Raw genomic sequence first — 20,833 nt, forward strand, 5'->3', positions numbered from 1 at the left:
CTAAGAGGCAAGAGACCATTGTTTCAAGGTGCACAGGGAGAGGGGATACAGAGCACCACCTAAACGAGCTCCAGAGAGAGGTGTGAGCCATGGGTATCAGCATGAACACCAGAGACGGGCATGAAATGCTAAGACTGCTGCTGCAGCCATCAAGAATCCAGTATACAAGCACAGGTCACTATCCACAGCTCCCCTCCTGGGTGCCTGTACAACCCGCCATTGCCAGGTTCTCGTGCTCCAGGGACAACTCCAGGATAACACACGGTGCACCTCAGGCTGTTGCAATGTCACGCAGGTCTCTGCCACCGCAGGTCAGCCCACTTTCTCTACCCCTCTTTCACCCTGGCCTGAGTGAACCAGAGCCCCCTAATCAGCTGCTACTTTAACCCTGTCCTGTCTGAGCAAAGAACAGATGCCCTCAGGAGACCTGCATGCAGAGGTGAGGCCAAATCCAAAGCTGAACCCCAGGAGCTGGGTGAACAAAGAAGAAAAAGGGAAATCTCTCCCAGCAGCCTCAAGAGCAGAGGATTAAATCTCCACAGTCAACTTAATGTACGCTGCATCTGTGGAACACCTGAAAAGACAATGGCTCATCCCAAAATTGAGGTGGTGGAGTTTGGGAGCAAAGATATATAGATATTTTTCCATTTACTCTTCTTGTGAGTGTGTATGTGGACGCTTCTTTGTGTGATTTGGCCTGTATGACTTTACTTTTACCATTTGTTCTAAGATTCTGTGTGTCCTTATTTTTTTTTCTTGATTTTTTTATTTTATTTTTTTTTAGTATAGTTTTAGCACTTGTTAACATTGGCAGATTTGTTTTTTGGTTTGATTCCTCTCTTCTTTCTTTCTTTCTTTTTTTAATTACTTTTTAATTTTCTAATTTTTAATAATATTTTTAAATTTTTTATTTGAATAACTTTATTTTATTTTATTCCTCTTTCTTTCTTTTTTTCTCCCTTGTCTTCTGAGTCATATGGCTGACAGGGTCTTGGTGTTCTGGCCGGATGTCAGGCCTGTGTCTCTGAGGTGGGAGAGCCGAGTTCAGGACATTGGTCCACCAGAGACGTCCTGGCTCCACGTAATATCAAATGGCAAAAGCTCTCCCAAAGATCTCCATCTCAATGCTAAGACCCAGATCCACTCAACGACCAGCAAGCTACACTGCCAGACACCCTATGCCACACAAAGAGCAAAACAGGAATGAAATCCCACCCATTAGCAGAGAGGCTGCCTAAAACCATAATTAGGTTACAGACACCCCAAAACACACCACTGGACGTGGTACTGCCCACCAGAAAGACAAGATCCAGCCTCATCCACCAGAATACAGGCATCAGTGCCCTCCACAAGGAAGCCTACACAACCCACTGAACCAATCTTAGCCACTAAGGGCAGACACCAAAAACAATGGGAACTATGAACCTGCAGCCTGCAAAAAGGAGACCCCAAACACAGTAAATTAAGCAAAATGAGAAAACAGAAACACACAGCAGATGAAGGAGCAAGGTAAAAACCCACCAGACCAAACAAATGAAGAGGAAATAGGGAGTCTACCTGAAAAATACTTCAGAGTAATGATAGTAAAGATGATCCAAAATCTTGGAAATAGAATGGAGAAAATACAAAAAAGGTTTAACAAGGACCTATAAGAACTAAAGTGCAAACAAACAATGATGAACAACACAATAAACGAAATTAAAAATTCTCTAGAAGGAATCAATAGCAAAATAACTGAGGCAGAAGGATGGATAAGTGACCTGAAAGATAAAATAGTGGAAATAATTACTGTACAGCAGAATAAAGAAAAAAGAATGAAAAGAACTGAGGACAGTCTCAGAGACCCCTGGGAAAACATTTAATGCACCAACATTCGAATTAGAGGGGTCCCAGAAAAAGAAGAGAAAAAGAAAGGGACTGAGAAAATATATGAAGAGATTATAGCTGAAAACTTCCCTAATACGGGAAATGCAATAGTTAGTCAAGTCCAGGAAGTGCAGACAGTCCCATACAGGTTAAATACTAGGAGAAACATGCCAAGACACATATTAATCAAACTATCAAAAATTAAACACACACACAAAAATTAAAAGCAGCAAGGGAAAAACAACAAATAACGTACAAGGGAATCTCTATAAGGTTAACAGGTGATCTTTCAGCAGAAACTCTGCAAGTCAGAAGGGAGTGGCAGGACATTATTTAAAGTGATGAAAAGGAAAAACCAACAACCAAGATTACTCTACCCAGCAAGAATCTCATTCAGATTTGATGGAAAAAATGAAACCTTTACAGACAAGCAAAAGCGAATAGAATTCAGCACCATCAAACTAGCTTTACAGCAAATGCTAAACGAACTTCTCTAGGCAGGAAACAAAAGAGAAGGAAAAGACCTACAATAAGAAACCCAAAACAATTAAGAAAATGGTAATAGGAACACACATATCGATAATTACCTTAAATGCAAACAGATTAAATGCTCCAACCAAAAGACATAGACTGGCTGAATGGATACAAAAACAATACCTGTATATACGCTGTCTTCAAGAGACCCACTTCAGATCTAGAGACACATACAGACTGAAAGTGAGGGGATGTAAAAAGATCTTTGGTGAAAATGGAAATCGAAAGAAAGCTGGGGTACCAATTCTCATATAAGACAAAATAGACTTTAAAAGATAGACTACTATAAGAGACAAAGAAGGACACTACATAATGAGCAAAGGATCAATCTAAGAAGAAGATAGAACAGTTGTAAATATTTATGCATCCAACATAGGAGAACCTCAAAATATAAGACAAATGCTAACAGCCATAAAAGGGGAAATTGACAGTAATACAATCATAGTAGGGTACTTTAACACCCAGTTTCACCAATGGACAGATCATCCAAAGGAAAATAAATAAGGAAACACAAGCTTTAAATGATACATTAAACAAGATGGACTTAATTGATAAGTAAAGGACATTCCATCCCAAAACAACAGAATACACTTTCTTCTCAAGTGCTCATGGAACATTCTCCAGAATAGATCATATCTTGGTTCACAAACCAAGCCTTGGTAAATTTAAGAAAAGTGAAATCGTATCAAGTATCTTTTCCAAACACAACGCTATGAGACTAGATATCAATTACTGGAAAAATCTGTAAAAAATACAAACACATGGGGCTAAACAATACACTATTTAATAACCAAGAGATCACTGAAGAAATCAAAGAGGAAGTCATAAAATACCTAGAAACAAATGACAATGAAAACATGATGACCCAAAGCCTATGGGATGCAGCAATAGCAGTTCTAAGAGGGAAGTTTATAGCAATACAACCCCACCTCAAGAAACAAGAAAAATCTCAAATAAATAAGCTAACCTTACACCTAAAGCAATCAGAAAAAAGAACAAAATAACACCAAAGTTACCAGAAGAAAAGAAATCATAAAGATCAAATCTGAAATAAATGAAAAATAAATGAAGGAAACAATAACAAAGATCAATAAAACTAAAAGCTGGTTCTTTGAGAAGATAAACAAAATTGATAAACCATTTGCCAGACTCATCAAGAAAAAAAGGAGAAGACTCAAATCAATAGAATTAGAAATGAAAAAGGAGAAGTAACAATGGACACTGCAGAAATACAAAGGATCATGAGAAATTACTACAAGCAACTATATGCCAATAAAATGGAAAGCCTGGAAGTAATGGACAAATTCTTAGAAAAGCACAACCTTCTGCGACTGAACAAGGAAGAAATAGAAAATATAAACAAACCAATCACAAACACTGAAATTGAGACTGTGATTAAAAATCTTCCAACAAACAAAATCCCAGGACCACAGGGCTTGACAGTTGAATTCTATCAAACATTCAGAGAAGAGCTAACTCCTATCCTTCTCAAACTCTTCCTAAATATAGCAGAGAGAGGAACACACCAAAACTCATTCTATGAGACCACCATCACCTTGATGCCAAAATCAGACAAAGATGTCACAAAGAAAGAAAACTACAGGCCAGTATCACTGGTGACCATATGCTAACACATATATATGGAATCTAAAAAAAAAAAAAAAAAAAAAAAAAGGTTCTGAAGAACCTAGGGGCACAACAGGAATAAAAGTACAGACGTAGAGAATGCACTTGAGGACACAGGGAGGGAGAAGGGTAAGCTGGGATGGAGTGAGAGAGTGGCATGAACTTATATATATTACCAAATATAAAAATAGATAGCTAGTGAGAAGCAGCCACATAGCACAGGGAGATCAGCTCAGTGCTTTGTGACCACCTAGAGGAGTGGGATAGGGAGGGTGGGAGGGAGGGAGATGCAAGATGGCGTAGATATGGGGATATATGTATATGTATAGCTGATTCACTTTGTTATAAAGCAGAAACTAACACACCATTTTAAAGCAATTATACTCCAATAAAGATGTTAAAAAACAACAACAACAACAACAAAAACAATATGGGCTATTTTTACTATAAGTATCCTTACCTCTGCTTAAACAAGTATTGCACAATTTTCTAGAAGCAATGCCTAACATGAACTCCCAATATATTAGAATGGTCAGTGATTTGTCTTTCATGTAGTAAGTAATTATTTTGTATTTTTATTTGCTTTTTCTTAACCTTATTTTTTTATCACTATTATAATCTGGACATTCACTGGAAATCTTTATGATATACAGGATTGCTTCCAGAAAGTAATTCATATCACAGTAGAAAGCTAGTACCCATGAAATATACATTTCCTAACATTTACCTTATCAGTGGAAGCAATTTGATTTTACTTTAAAATGGTGGTATGGCTTTGAAAATCAAAATGCTCTGATGCTTTCCAGCAGAATGTGGAATATGCTATAGATTTGTAACTTATATATGATCATGTTCCTTCCGTGTCAAGAGTACATGTTACTGGGGACTAAGGTATGAGGGTAGAAGAAGGGTCTATTATTATTATTCCTAGATATATTCCCTAAATATTAACTTTCTTATCAGGATACAATGGGCTGTGTTTGTTCTATTAGATTTTCTAATATTAAAACAAGGAATACTTTCACCAGAGATTGCTTTTAAGACAGCAACTTATCCATTCTCAAGTCTTCAGGGCACAGGGTTAGCCCTTCTTTCCTAAAAAGAAGAAATGCTGTGATGACTGTAGTGATTTGTTCAAATTTACACATGGAAGTAGGAATGCTACCATATAGTGAACACTGAGTATTGGTGAACTCTGAAGAGGCCCATGGGTCACATTGTGTCCTAATGTGGCTGGGGATGACTTTAATGATTTGATGGTGTCAGAGTTGATGCTGGAAGATCTACTTCTAAAAAGCCTTTTTCAAATGTATGCACCTGGTGCCTTGATGCGGGTGAGTAGAAGGCTTGGCTCAGCTGGGTCTCATGTTCACAGATATAAACACAGACTCTCTAGCATGACAGTTTCTGCATAGTTGGGCTGAACTCAGCTCGGTTTTACATCAAACAAGATGGAAACTATGGGGCATTTTATAACTTGGCCTTAAAAATTACATAGCATCATCTCTACAGTACTCTGTTTGTCAAAGTAGCCATAAAATCACCCTGAATTGAGACAAAGGGATACAAATCCCAACCTTTCAGTGGTAAATATGTTACAGAATTTTAGACATAGAATTAGACACAGAAATGCATAGACATTTAAAAAAATAATCTAAACTCACTCTCTGATCACAAATTAATTACATACATTTTACATATAAAATAAACTCCCTTCCAGGATCCCCAAAAGTCCAATCCTTTTATGATATCAGTTCAGGCTCATGGTTGAAGATCTCAATCACATCAGAATACATATGAGTATCTTTGGATTTTGTTCTTCAGGTACAATTTCTATCAATCTGTAAACCAATGAACTAAAGAGACCAATTTTCTGCCACCTAATAATCAACATCAAATGGAAGAAAAATAATTACATAACCAATAACCACCTCTACTCACAATGGAAAAAAGGAAGGTGTACAGAAAGCACTGGTCCTAGCAAATCTGCAATCAAGCCAAGCAGACATGTCTCGTTTCTTGATTAGGCTCCAATCCTGCTTCCTGGGACTTTTGGTTATATCTTCTGGACATTAAGTTCTACCTTCTCAGTCACCTTTCCTTTTCCATTATAAATAGGCAATGTCTGTAGCTGAGTAAATATCTCAACCTCCTTCCTGCCCATAGAATTTTGGAGTCCACTGAGATATTTTCAGGCTGTATTTTGTGCATAGAGTCCAGGTTGCTACAGTATTTTTAAACTGTGTTTCTTATGAAACTTTTCATAATTTAGTCCACTAAACAAAAAACTATGTTCACAAATTTCCTTGAAATTAACCCTTCTTTACCAAAGCTTCCTCTGAGCTTGCTATAAGACTACAATTATAAAATTCTTAGAAATCCTGTTGTTTCAGAGAGAGGGACAGTGAGGCACACCTTTGGGAACCTTTGTTTTCCTTATCTAAAAGATTCTATGAGACATTAGCTTAAGATATTTGTCTGTTTGTTTGTTTGGTTTTGAGGTTTTTTTTACTTTTTCCTTTTTATCTTTTTTATTTTTTTGAATTTTATTTTATTTATTTTTTATACAGCAGGTTCTTATTAGTTATCTATTTTATACATATTAGTGTATATGTGTCAATACCAATATCCCAATTCATGTGACAACCACCCTCTCCCCACCTGCTTTCCCACGTTGGTGCCCATACGTTTGTTCTCTACATCTGTGTCTCTATTTCTGCCTTGCAAACGGGTTCATCTGTACCATTTTTTCTAGGTTCCACATATATGCGTTAATATACGATATTTGTTTTTCTCTTTCTGACTTACTTCACTCTGTATGACAGTCTCTAGGTCCATGCACGTCTCTACAAATGACCCAATTTCATTCCTTTTTATGGCTGACTAATATTCCATTGTATATATGTACCACATCTTCTTTATCCATTCCTCTGTCGATGGGCATTTAGGTTGCTTCCATGAGCTGGCTATTGTAAATACTACTGAAATGAACATTGGAGTGTATGTGTCTTTTTGAATTATGGTTTTCTTTGGATGGATGCCCAGTAGTGGGATTGCTGGGGATATAGTAATTCCATTTTTAGTTTTTTAAGGAACTTCCATACTGTTCTCCAAAGCAGCTGTATCAATTTACATACCCACCAACAGTGCAAGAGGGTACGCTTTTTTCCACACCCTCTCCAGCATTTGTTGTTTGTAGATTTTTTGTTGATGGCCATTCTGACCAGTGTGAGGTGATATTTCATTGTAGTTTCGATTTGCATTTCTCTAATAATTAGTGATGTTGAGCAGCTTTTCATGTGTTTCTTGGCCAACTCTATGTCTTCTCTGGAGAAATGTCTATTTAGGTTTTCTGCCCATTTTTTGATTGCCTTGTTTGTTTTTTAATATTGAGCTGCATGAGCTGTTTATATATTTTGGAGATTAATCCTTTGTCCATTGATTCATTTGCAAAGATTTTCTCCTATTCTGAGGGCTGTCTTTTCATCTTGTTTATAGTTTCCTTTGCTGTGCCAAAGATTTTAAGTTTCATTAGGTCCCATTTGTTTATTTTTGTTTTTATTTCCATTACTCTAGGAGGTGGGTCAAAGAAGATCTTGCTGTGATTTATGTCAAAGAGTGTTCTCCTATGTTTTCTTCTAAGAGTTTTACAGTCTACGGTCTTACATTTAGGACATTAATCCATTTGGAGTTTATTTTTTGTATGGTGTTAAGAGTGTTCTAATTTCATTCTTTTACATGTAGCTGTCCAGTTTTCCCACCACCACTTATTGAAGAGGCTGTCTTTTCACCATTGTATGTCCTGCTTCTTTTGTCATAGATTAGTTGACCATAGGTGCATGGGTTTATCTCTGGGCTTTTTAGCCACTTCCATGGATCTATATTTCTGCTTTTGTGCCAGTACCATACTGTCTTGATTACTGTAGCTCTGTAGTATAGTCTGAAGTCAGGGAACCTGATTCCTCCAGCTCCGTTTTTCTTTCTCAAAATTGTTTTGGCTATTTGGGGTCTTTTGTGTTTCCATACAAATTGTGAAATTTTTTGTTCTCGTTCTGTGAAAAATTCCATTGGTAGTTTGATGGCGATTGCATTAAATCTGCAGATTGCTTTGGATAGTACAGTCATTTTCCCAAAGTTGATTCTCCCAATCCAAGAACATGGTATATCTCTCCATCTGTTTGTGTCATCTTTGATTTCTTTCATCAGTGTCTTATAGTTTTCTGAGTACAGGTCTTTTACCTCCTTAGGTAGGGTTATTCCTAAGTATTTTATTATTTCTGTTGCAATGGTGAATCGGATTGTTTCATTAATTTCCCCATCTAATCTTTCATTGTTCGTGTATAGGAGTGCTAGAGATTTCTGTACATTAATTTTGTACCCTGCAACTTTACCAAATTCATTGATTAGCTCTACTAGTTTTCTGGTGGCATCTTTAGGATTATCTATGTGTAGTATCATGTCACCTGAAAACAATGACAGTTACTTCTTTTAAAGTTGTATTACTTTTATTTCTTTTATTTCTCTGATTGATGTGGCTAGGACTTCCAAAACTATGTTGAATAATAGTGGTGAGAGAGGACCTCCTTGTCTGTTCCTGATCTTAGAGGAAATGCTTTTGGTTTTTCACCATTGAGTATGATGTTTGATGTGGGTTTGTTGTATATGGCCTTTATTATGTTGAGGTAGGTTTCCTTTATGCCGACTTTCTGGGGAGTGTTTATGATAAATGGGTGTCAAATTTTGTCAAAAGCTTTTTCTGCATCTATGGAGATGATCATATGGTTTTTATTCTTCAATTTGTTAATATGGTGTATCACATTGATTGATAAGCATATATTGAAGAACCTTTGCATCCTTGGGATAAATCCCACTTGATCATGGTGTATGATCCTTTTAATGTGTTGCTAGATTCTGTTTGCTAGAATTCTGTTGAGGATTTTTGCATCTATATTCATCAGTGATATTGGTCTGTAATTTTCTTTTTTTGTAGAATCTTTGTCTGGTTTTGTTATCAAGGTGATGGTGGCCTTGTAGAATATGTTTGGGAGTGTTCCTTCCTCTGAAATTTTTTGGAAGAGTTTGAGAAGGATGGGTGTTAGCTCTTCTCTAAATATTTGATAGAATTCACCTGTGAAGCCAACTGGTCCTGGACTTTTGTTTGTTGGAAGATTTAAAATCACAGTTTCAATTCCATTACTCATGATTAGTCTGTTCGTATTTTCTGTTTCTTCCTGGTTCAGTCTTGGAAGGTTATACCTGTGCAAGAATTTGTCCATTTCTTCCAGGTTGTCCATTTTATTAGAATAAAGTTGCTTGTAGTAATCTCTTATGATGCTTTGTATTTCTGCAGTGTCCATTGTAATTTCTCCTTTTTCATTTCTAATTTTATTGATTTGAGTCCTCTCCCTCTTTTTCTTGATGAGTCTGGCTATTAGTTTATCAACCTTTTTTATCTTTTCAAAGAACCAGCTTTTAGTTTTATTGATTTTTTCTATTGGTTTCTTTGTTTCTATTTCATTTTTTCTGCTCTGATCTTTATGATTTCTTTCCTTCTACTGACTTTGGGTTGTGTTTTTTCATCTTTCTCTAGTTCCTTTAGGTGTAAGGTTAGATTGTTTATTTGAGATTTTTCTTGTTTCTTGAGGTAGGCTTGTATTGCTATAAACTTCCCCCTAAGAACAGCCTCTGTGGCATCCCATAGGTTTTGGATCATCCTGTATGCATTGTCATTTGTCACTAAGTATTTTTTGATTTCCTCTTTGATTTGTTCAGTGATCTCTTGGTTATTTAGTACTGTATTGTTTAGCCTCCATTGTTTGTGTTTTTTTACTTTTTTTTTCTCCTGTAATTTATTTCTAATCTCATAGTGTTGTGGTCAGAAAAGATGCTGATATGATTTCAATTTTTTAAAATTTACCAAGGCTTGATTTGTGAGCCAAGATGTGATCTATCCTGGAGAATGTTCTGTGTGCACTGGGGAAGATAGTGTTATCTGCTGTTTTCAGATGGAATGTCCTGTAAATATCAATTAAATCTATCTGGTCTATTTTGTCATTTAAAGCTTGTGTTTCCTTATTAATTTTCTGTTTGGATGATCTGTCTATTGGTGTAAGTGATGTGTTAATGTCCCCCACTACTATTGTGTTTGTGTCGATTTCCTCTTTTATAGCTGTTAGCATTTGCCTTTTGTATTGAGTTGCTCCTATGTTGTGTGCATATATATTTATAATTGTTATATCTTCTACTTGGATTGATCCCTTGATCATTATGTAGTGTCCTTCCTTGTCTCTTGTAACATTCTTTATTTTAAAGTCTATTTTATCTGATATGAGTATTGCTACTCCAGCTTTCTTTTGATTTCCATTTGCATGGAATATCTTTTTCCATCCCCTCACTTTCAGTCTGTATGTGTCCCTAGGTCTGATGTGGGTCTCTTGTAGACAGCATATATATGGGTCTTACTTTTGTATCCGTTCAGCCAGTCCGTGTCTTTTGGTTGGAGTAATTAATCCATTCACATTTAAAGTAATTATCAATATGTATGTTCCTATTACCATTTTCTTAATTGTTTTGGGTTTGTTTTTCTAGGTTCTTTACTTCTCTTGTGTTTCCCACTTAGAGAAGTTCCTTTAGCATTTGTTGTAGAGCTGATTTGGTGGTGCTGAGTTCTCTTAGCTTTTGCTTGTCTGTAAAGCTTTTGATTTCTCCGTCAAATCTGAATGAGATCCTTCCCAGGTAGAGTAATCTTGGTTGTAGTTTCTTCCCTTTCATTACTTTAAATATATCATGCCACTCCCTTCTGGCTTGTAGAGTTCCTGCTGAGAAATCAGCTGTTAACCTTTTGGGAGCTCCCTTATATGTTATTTGTCATTTTTCCTTTGTTGCTTTTAATAATATTTCTTTGTCTCTAATTTTTGTCAATTTGATTACTGTGTGTCTCTGCATGTTTCTCCTTGAGTTTATCCTGCCTTGGACTCTCTGCACTTCCTGGACTTGGGTGGCTATTTCCTTTACCATGTTAGGGATGTTTTTGACTATAATTTCTTCAAATATTTTCTCTGGTCTTTTCTCTCTCTCTTCTCCTTCTGGGACCCCTATAATGCAAATTTAGTGCATTTAATGTTGTCCCAGAGGTTTCTTAGGTTGCCTTCATATCTTTTCATTCTTTTTCTTTATTCTTTTCCACGGTATTGAATTCCACCATTCTGTCTTCCAGGTCACCTACCTGTTCTTCTGCCTCAGTTATTCTGTTATTTGTTCCTTCTAGTGTTTTTTGTTATTTTGTTTGTTTGTTTTTCATTTCAGTTATTGTATTGTTCATCTCTGTTTGTTTGTTCTTTAATTCTTCTGGGTCTTTGTAAAGAGTTCTTGCATCTTCTTGATCTTTGCCTCCATTATTTTTCCAAGGTCCTGGATTATCTTCACTATCATTTTTCTGAATTCTTTTTCTGGAAGTTTTCCTATCCCCACTTCATTTAGTTGTTTTTTCTGGGGTTTGATCTTGTTCCTTCAACTGGTACATAGTCCTCTGTCTTTTCATTTTTTCTGTCTTTCTGTGAATGTGGTTTTCATTCCACAGGCTGCAGGATTTTAGTTCATCTTGCTTCTGTTCTCTGCTCTCTGGTGGATGAGTCTATCTAAGAGGCTTGTGCAACCTTCCTGATGGGTGAGACCGGTGCTGGGTAGGGCTGGGTGTTGCTTTGGTGGCAAAGTTCAGTAAAACTTTAATCTGCTTGTCTGCTGATGGGTGGGGCTGCTTTCCTGCCCTTTTGGTTGTTTGCCTTGAGGCCACCCAGCACTGGAGACTACAGGATCTTTGGTGGGGCTAATGATGGATGCTGGGAGAGCTCACACCAAGGAGTACTTCCCAGAACTTCTGCTGCCAGTGTCCTTGTCCCTTTCCTCTAGGTCCCCTTTCCTCCAGGTTCTAAACGACATTTTTCTTTTTTTTTTTTCAATTCTTATTAATAACTTTTTGTAGGCCTATCAGGCTTCTCTAACAGTGTCTTCAAAACTCTGCCACATCCTATCTGAATAGCCAAAGCAATCGTGAAAAAGAAGAATAAAGCTGGAGGCATAATGTTTCCTGATTTCAAACTATATTATAAAGCTATAGTAATCAAAAAAGTATGATATTGTGTAAAAAAAGACACACAGATCAATGAAACAGAATTGAAATAAGAAATAAACCCATGCATATATGTTAAATTAATTTACAACAAAGGAGCCAAGAAAATACAATGAGGAAAGGACAATCTCTTTAATAAAATGTGTTGGGAAAACTGGACAGCCACATGCAAAAGACTGAAACTGGACCATACACACCAAAATTAACTCGAAATGGATTAAATACTTGACAGTAAAATCTTAAACCATAAAACTCCTAAAAGAAAATATAGGTGATAACATCCTTAACCTTGGTCTTGGTGATGATTTTTGGATTTGCAAAAACAGTAAAAGCAAAAAAAGCAAAAGTACACAAGTGGGATTTCATCAAACTAAAAAGCTTCTTCACAGCAAGGTAAACATCAACATCTAATACCTATATTAGATAATAGTAATCTATCACTTGTAAGAAGCAAGGAGCTGAATGACTGTGTGTGCCCTGAGGGAAACCCCTATCTCCTATAGCTGCAATACTGAGATTGTTTAAAATCAAACACAGAATCTTATCCTGTAACTGGGTGAATTACAATGCAAATTGAGCTCCAAGCTTGGCAGCATGTTCACTTTTAAAGGGAGGGCATTGATTGGGAAAAAATGGTATCTTTTAAATTATGATGATGGCATATGGGAAGACCCTTGATGAAACTGGAAACATTAGGTCCCTAAATTCTGCTGGAGGAGGTCTCCAGACTTCCAGTGATATTTGCCTTACTACCCCCATCTGCATTGCCTAAGGAAACTCTCATGGCCTTCCCTGAGGCAGTAGCCATGCAAGACAATGCTAATTCTCCTGAGTACCCACCCTCAGCACTCTTTTTTTTCTAGACCTTTAAGTAGACTCAAGTGCCAACAGGCCCATAAAGGTGAGGTACAAAGTGTATTACATTACAAAAGAATTATTTGCATTTTTAATTTATACAGAGAAATACAATTAACATGCATAGGAATGGATACTAAGGATGTGGGATAATAGTGGAAGGAAGCTATAGTTGGATCACATTGAATTTATGGATGTGGGTTCACAGAACAGAGATTCTGCATTTAATGTGGCAGCTCCAGGAGTCAGAAAGGGTTGCAACAGTTTTTTTTGTTTGGTTGCCTGAAGCATGGACCAAAATGTGACCCACAGTGAGCAAACTGGAAATGCCCAAGCTGCTTTGGTTTAATGTGGATGAAGGGATTCAAAGGCTTAAGGAGATTGGAATTTTGAGGGAATTTTTAATATAAGACCTACTCACCCACATTGGGGGGTCCAAAAAGCATGGCTTCCACTAAGACTGTGAGAAATAAGTTTTCAGTATAAGATACAGCTCCCCAGTATCCTTGAAGGGCTCAGGGATTGCTCCTCTATATAGGACAGACCTTAGTAGCAACTGCAGCCACTGAACTGGGAAACTTAAGTGCAATGGGAGTAGTTGTATCCCCAGGTATCAGGGACCAAGTGGCAGCATTAAACCACTAAAGGAAAGTTGGGTTTGATTACCTTAATAGACAGGGGAGTCAAAGTAGCAATCAGAAAAGTCTGACTCCTGCAAATCTATGGCACTGGTTAATCGATCACGGTGTTCTTAGAAGTGAAATAGGTATGAAGCCTACTAAATTCTTATTTGATCTGTATAAGTAAGAAAGTTCTAGATCACACACTCACCAATGCCATGACAGTTTGGAGGTTAACTATAAAGGGCCAAAAATTGGGCAGTGGCCCAATTCTTGGAAATCCCCAGTCCTTCCCTGAAATAGTTGGAATAATCCACCACTCATTAGCCTCCGAAATTACCCAGCCCATAAAAACTAACCACAGCATATTTTGCGGCCTCTCGCCTTCTGAGATAGCCCACACTCTGTCTGTGGAGTGTGTTTCTCTCTAAATAAATCCACTTCTTACTTATCAAAAAAAAAAAAAAAGTGCCAGATCAAGTGAACAAAATTCTAGCTTGAATCATGAAAACAGTGAGTCACAATCCTCCAGTCAATTCTTAGATTTGTCTTTTACAAAACCAGAATCCCTTGAGTGAAGAATAGAATAGATCTCCTTGAAGAAGGACTCTGGTTCATGCCCCAAAATTTATACTGTGAATCTTTTTCCCAGCCTTTTCCAAAGGGAACTACAATCTTTTACCAGGGTAACTATACTTTGGGGAAAAAGAAATAATCAGACCTTTTGGAGACTAGTAGACACTGGTTCTGAACTGACTCTAAATCCAGAAGACCAAAAACATCACTGTAGTTCACTACTCAGAATAGGGGCTTAAAGAGGTTAGATGATCAATGGAGTTTTAGCTCAGGTTCATTTCACAGTAGGCCCAGTGTGGCTTCCAAACTCATCCTGTGGTTATTTCCTCAATTCCCAACTGAATTATTGGAAAAGGTACACTCTGCAGCTAGCAGAAGGTTCACATCACTTCCCTGACCTATAGAGGGAGAGCTATGATGGTGAGAATGGCCAAGTGAAAGCCACTAGAGTGGCCCTACTTATGAAGGTAATAAATCGAAAGCAATACCACATTCCTAGAGTTATGGTAGAGATTAGAATCACCAACAAGGTCTTGAAGGGTGTAGCGATGGCGATTCCCACCACATTCCCATTCAGCTTTTCCCTAGTTGGCCTGTGCAGAAGACAGATGTATCTCCAAGAATGACAGTGACTCTCATAAGCTTAACCAGGGTGGTGACTCCAATTGCAGCTGCTGTACCAGAAATGGCTTCATTGTTGGAGCAAATGAACACATTCCCTAGTACCTGGTATTTAGCTATTGATCTGGGAAATAACTTTTTTTTCTCCTTTCCTGTCAATAAAACCAACCATAAGCAGTTTGTTTTCAGCTGAAAAGGACAATAATACACCTTCACTGTCCTTTGTCAGAGGTATCAACACTCCAACTCTATGTCATAAATTAGTTTGCAGGAATTTTGATCACCTTTTCATTTTACAAGATATTACACTGATACATTACATTGATTGAGACTAGTGAGCAAGACGTAACAACTTATTTGTTAAGTAAACATTGGCAGTAGTACTTATTGGTAAGATATTTGTGTGCCAGAGAGTGGGGAATAATTCTGACAAAATTCAGGGACCTCTATGTCAGTGAAATTTTTAGGGGTTTATTGATATAGGGCATGCCAAGATATTCCTTCTAAGGTGAAAGATAATTTATTACATTTAGCCCCTTCTATAACCAAAAAAAGGCACAGTGCCTAGGAAGCTTCTTTGAATTTTGGAGGCAACATATTTCTCATTTGGGTGTGTTACTTCTCCCTATTCACTGAGTGATATGAAAATCTGCTAATTTTGAGTGGTGCCCAGAACAAGAGAAAGCTCTGCAACAGGCCCAGACTGCCAAACAAGCTGATTTGTAACTTGGGCCATATGATCTAGGAGATCCAATGGTGCTTGAAGTGTTGGTGGCAGATAAGATGAGTATTTGAAGACCTTGGCAAACCGCTCTAGGTGATTTGTAGAGCAGGTCTTTAGAATTTTAGATCAAAACCCTGCCATCCTCTTCAAATAACTCCTTTTGAGAACAGCTCTTGACTGGTTATTGGGCCTTAGTGGAATCTGAATGCTTAACCGTAGGCCAAAAATTGTGTGTGCATGGCAACACTCCATCATCAAATGGAGACGGTATATACATGATGGGGAAAGAACAGACCCTGAAGGCATAAGTAAATTACATGAAGAAGTGACCCAAGTACCCATGATCCCCACTCCAGCCCACCACCTTCCCTCTTCCAGTCTGCACATGTGGCTACATGAGGGATTTCCTATGATCAGTTGACAGAGGAAGAGAAGATTCAGATCTAGTTTACAGATGGTTCTTCACAATATAGAGACACTGCCTGAAAGTGGACAACTAAATCCTTACAGCCCCTTTCTGGGACATCTCTGTAGGAAACTGGTGGAGGGAACTCCTATTAGAGGCATAAGTTCAAGCAGTGCACCTCTTTGTTCATTTTCCTTGGAAGGACAAATGGCTAAACATGCAAGTGCATACTGATTTATGGGCTATGACCAACGGTTTGGTTGGATGGTCAGAGACTTTGAAACAACATGATTGGATAACTGGTAACAAAGATTTTTGGAAAGAGGTATGTGGATTGACTTTTCTGAATGGGTAAAAACTGTGAAGATATTTGTGTTTTCTGTGAATGCTAACCAAATGATGACCTTAGCAGAGGAGGATTTTAATAATCAAGTGGATAGGATGACCCATTCCGTGGATACCAGTCAGCCTCTTTCTCCAGCCAACCCTGTCATCATCCAATGTGCTCATGAACAAAGTGTTTGTGGTGGCAGGGATGGAGGTAATGCATTGGCTCAGCAAAATGTTCTTCCATTCACCAAGGCCAACCTGGCTATGGCCACTGCTGAGTGCCCAATCTGCCAAAAGCAGAGACCAACACTAAGTCCCTGATATGGCATCATTCCCTGGGATGATCAGCCAGCTACCTAGTGGCAAACTGATTACTTTGGACCACTTCCATCAGGGAAGGAGCCTCCTTTTGTTCTTAATGGAATAGACACTTACTCTGGATAGACACTTACCTTACTTACACACGTGTTGCTGCCAAAACTAATACCCATGTATTTATAGAATGCCTTATGCACTGTCAAGTAATTTCCTACAGCATTACTTATGATCAAGGAACTCACTTCACAGCAAAAAACCCTGCAGCAGTGGGCTCATGCTCATGAAATTCACTGTTCTTGCCATGTGCACCATTTTCAAGCAGCTGGTCTGATAGAATGATGGAATGACCTTGTGAAGATTTAGTTACAGCATCAACTAGGTGGCAACACATTACAGGGTTGATGCAAGGTTCTCTATAAAGTTGTATATGCTTTGAATCAGCATTTAATATATAGTGCTATTTATTTCATAGCCAGAATCCATAGGTTTAGGAATCAAGGGATAGAAATGGGAGTTGCACCATATACTATTATTACTTTTGCTTCAAGTTTCCATGACTTTATTCTCTGCTGGTGTGTTTGTGTGTGTGTGTGTGTGTGTGTGTGCATAAAAGAGCCTCCATATCCCTGGAATGAATGAACTCAAATGCACAAATTATATCCCTGATTTTCTGTCTTGTATACAAATGTAGAGCACTTACATTTATAGTGTTTCTTATGTGATATTTCAAAACAGTTTTATTTTCTTAGATAAGGAAATTAAAGTTTAAAAAATTAATTTACCTGTTTATTCATGATAAATTTATTAAATTTATCTATTTATTAAAAATAAATTCAAAATGAATTAAATACTTAAATGTAAGACTTGAAATCATAAAACTTTAGAAGAAAACATAGGCAATATACACTTTGACATTGGTATTCATAATTTTTTTTGGATACGTCTTCTTGGTCAAGAGAAACAAAAGCAAAAATAAATAAATGGGACTACATCAAACTAAAAAGCTTTTGCACAGTGACAAAAATTATCAGCAAAGCAAAATGGCTGCCTACTGGATGAGAAAATATATTTGCAAACAATATATCTGATAAGAGGTTATATCCAAATTATACAAGTATCTCATACAACTCAACATCTAAACAAAAACAAAAACAAACGACTCAATTAAAACTTAGGCAGAGAATCAGAATAGACACTTTTCTAAAGAAGACCTACATATGGGGAACAGGCACATGAAAAGATGCTCAACATCACTAATCATCAGAGAAATGCAAATCAAACCACAATGAGATATCACCTAACACCTTTCAGGATGTCTATTATCAAAAAGACAACAAATATCAAGTGTTAGCGAGGATATGGAGAAAAGGGAACCCTCACACACTGTTGGTGGGATTGTAAATTGGTACCCCCACTATGGAAAACATTATGGAGATTCCCCAAAAAATTAAAAATAGAACTACCATATGATCCAGCAATACCACTCCTGGGTATTTATCCAAAAAAAATAACCAAAAACACTAATTTGAAAAGATATCTTCCCCTTCATGTTAATTGCAGCATTATTTACAATAACCAAGATATGGAAGCAACCTAAGTGCCCATCAATAGATGAATGGATGCATATATATATATATCTCATTTCTTCCATATAATATATAAAATGGGATATAACTCAGCTACAAAAAAGAAGGAAATCTTGCCATTTATGACAACAGGGATGGACCTAGAGGGTATTATGCTAAGTGAAATAAGTCAGATAGGGAAAGGCAAATACTGAATGATTTCATTTATATGTGGAGTCTCAAAAAGCAAAACAAATGAACGAACGTAAAAAATTATAAACAGAATTATAGATACAAATAAACAAGTGCTTACCAGAGAGGAGGAAGGTAGGGGAAGGAAAGAAATAGGAGAGGGAGATTAAGTGGTACAAACTTCCTGTGGCAAAATAAATGAGTCATGGGTATGAAATGTACAGTGTGGGAAATATAATCAATAATGGTGCAATACCTTTGTATGGTGACATATTGTAACTAAACATCATGGTGATCAGTTTGAAAAGTATAGAAGTATCAAATCACTATGTTGTGTAACAAGAACTAACATAATGTTGTAGGTAAATTATACTTCTAAAACAAACGAACTCATAGAAAAACAGATCAGATTTGTGGTTACCAGAGGCAGGGTTGGGCATGGGGGGAATTGGATGAAGGCAGTCAGAAGGTACAAACTTCCAGTTTTAAGATAAATAAGTACTAGGGTTGTAATATACAACATGATAAATATAATGAACACTTGATGTATGTTATATATGAAAGTTGTTAAGAGAGTAAATCCTAAGACTTCTCATTACAAGAAAAAAAACTTTTCTTCTATTTCTTTAATTTTGTATATGTAGGAGATGATGGATGTTCACTAAACTTATGGTGGTAATCATCTCATGAAGTATGTAAATCAAATCATTATGCTACACACCTTAAACTTATACAGTGCTGTATGTCAACTATATCTCAATAAAACAGGAAGAAAAAAATAATTTATCTAAGTTTACAGAGCAAGTATGTGGTGGTCCTGGAATTTATACAACTTTCAAAACTATGTGGCAAAATCAAAATTTAGAAGTCAACATTGACTTTATACGTTGGGGCCTTGATGTCTTTCTTCCTATTTTTTAAGAAATCAGAATGAATTATTCAAGCATGAAGAGAGGTAGATTTGTTATGACATTAATAAAGTTTGGGTTTCAGGATCTCTTTGTACTCCCTAATATAAAGCCTCCTAAACTAGGCACAGTTTTCCAGATGATCCACCAGATTTTATTTCTCTTGTACTTCAGAACCCCCACTTGTAGGTTCTCCATGTCATCATATGAACATAATCATCTACAGGGCTTTACTTTGGCCTTGTGCTCTAGAAGAACTTATGGCCACCTTGAAAAAAAAATACTGAGCACTGTGTGGTTATAACCATAGATTCTCTCCCTCAGAATAATACACTTTATATCCTTTTCCAAGTGGTTCTTAAACTTCAGCTCTATAGAACTTTTCAGAACTTTGGCCTTGAGTGTAAGAGACTTGAGAGCAGAGATCATGTGTTACTCATCATTTTACTCCTAGTACCTAGAATAGTGCTCATCAGTAAGTACCTTGATAAGTTGAAATATTCCTCTTATTACAGATGTAGTTATTTCAGGCAAGAATAAAAAGGTTAGTGTACTGAGGGTTATATACATTTATGAATAAATAAAAACTCTTCAGAAACAGTAAATATTTCCAGCAGGAATTAGCTAAGAATGAAAGGTATGGGCCTTCTCAAATATAGGAGATCAATATGGGTAGGCTTTAGATAAGAGGGAAGAAAATGCTCTGCTTATCTCTGACCCCAAAATAAAATTCAAATTGAACATGTATCCTCTTTATGGATGCCGACTGAGAGGAGAGAAATTGAGACCTCAGAGTAAATTATAACCTGGAGATGTAATGAATAGGCTAAATTACATGATGCCATGCTATTGTCTGTGTATATTTCTAGCTATCTAGATATATGTATACAGCTTTCATCCTTGGGTTTTACTGTATCACACAACATTACATTTTTTTTCCACATTTCTTTGTTTACTGATATAATACTTTTACTACCAACAAATATGCAGAGGCACACCCATACCTAATAGGCACTTGCACACACATACACACTTTAAAAACAAAAATTTTGGCACTAGGTCTTTTACCTATTGGGGTCTTTATATCTTTCTTTTATTTTTTAGGAGTTTTCAGCATTATTAGAATTACATTAAAATAACATTAAAAACCTTATTAAATTTGTAAGTTCAATTAAAGAACAGCAATTTTTGAAGGGAAAACTTCTCAAATGTATTACTTTTAAAAAGTCCTCACTCATCAACTTTCTTAAAAGAAAATTCAGGGAAGAGCCCAGTCAACTATGCAAAAATTGATGAGCTCAAGGGCAGGGAGAGTCAGAAGAATTAGAGCCCTAGTGGAAAATCTAATATCATATACACACTCAAAGTAGCCCTTATATTTCAAGAATCTAAAACATGTTCAATTATATTGGTGAGGTTGACAGAAATAATAGTGTCTGAAGCAAGAATTATATCACTAAGTATATTAAAACATAAAGCAGTATGTGGCAAAGCAATGGTAATTCTTATAACAAAAATTAGTGGTTTGGATATACGTAGCAGATGCCATTTTATCATAATGTTA

General features: G+C 36.8%; 1 pseudogene; it reads left to right on the top strand.

Moving 5' to 3' along the window:
* The window catches only part of LOC132352428 (uncharacterized), a 31,737-nt pseudogene extending 11,345 nt beyond the window's left edge, over positions 1-20,392 (top strand).
* Positions 20,393-20,833: the final 441 nt, after the last annotated feature.

Source organism: Balaenoptera ricei, chromosome 18, assembly GCF_028023285.1.
Source record: "Balaenoptera ricei isolate mBalRic1 chromosome 18, mBalRic1.hap2, whole genome shotgun sequence".
NCBI lineage: Eukaryota > Metazoa > Chordata > Mammalia > Artiodactyla > Balaenopteridae > Balaenoptera > Balaenoptera ricei.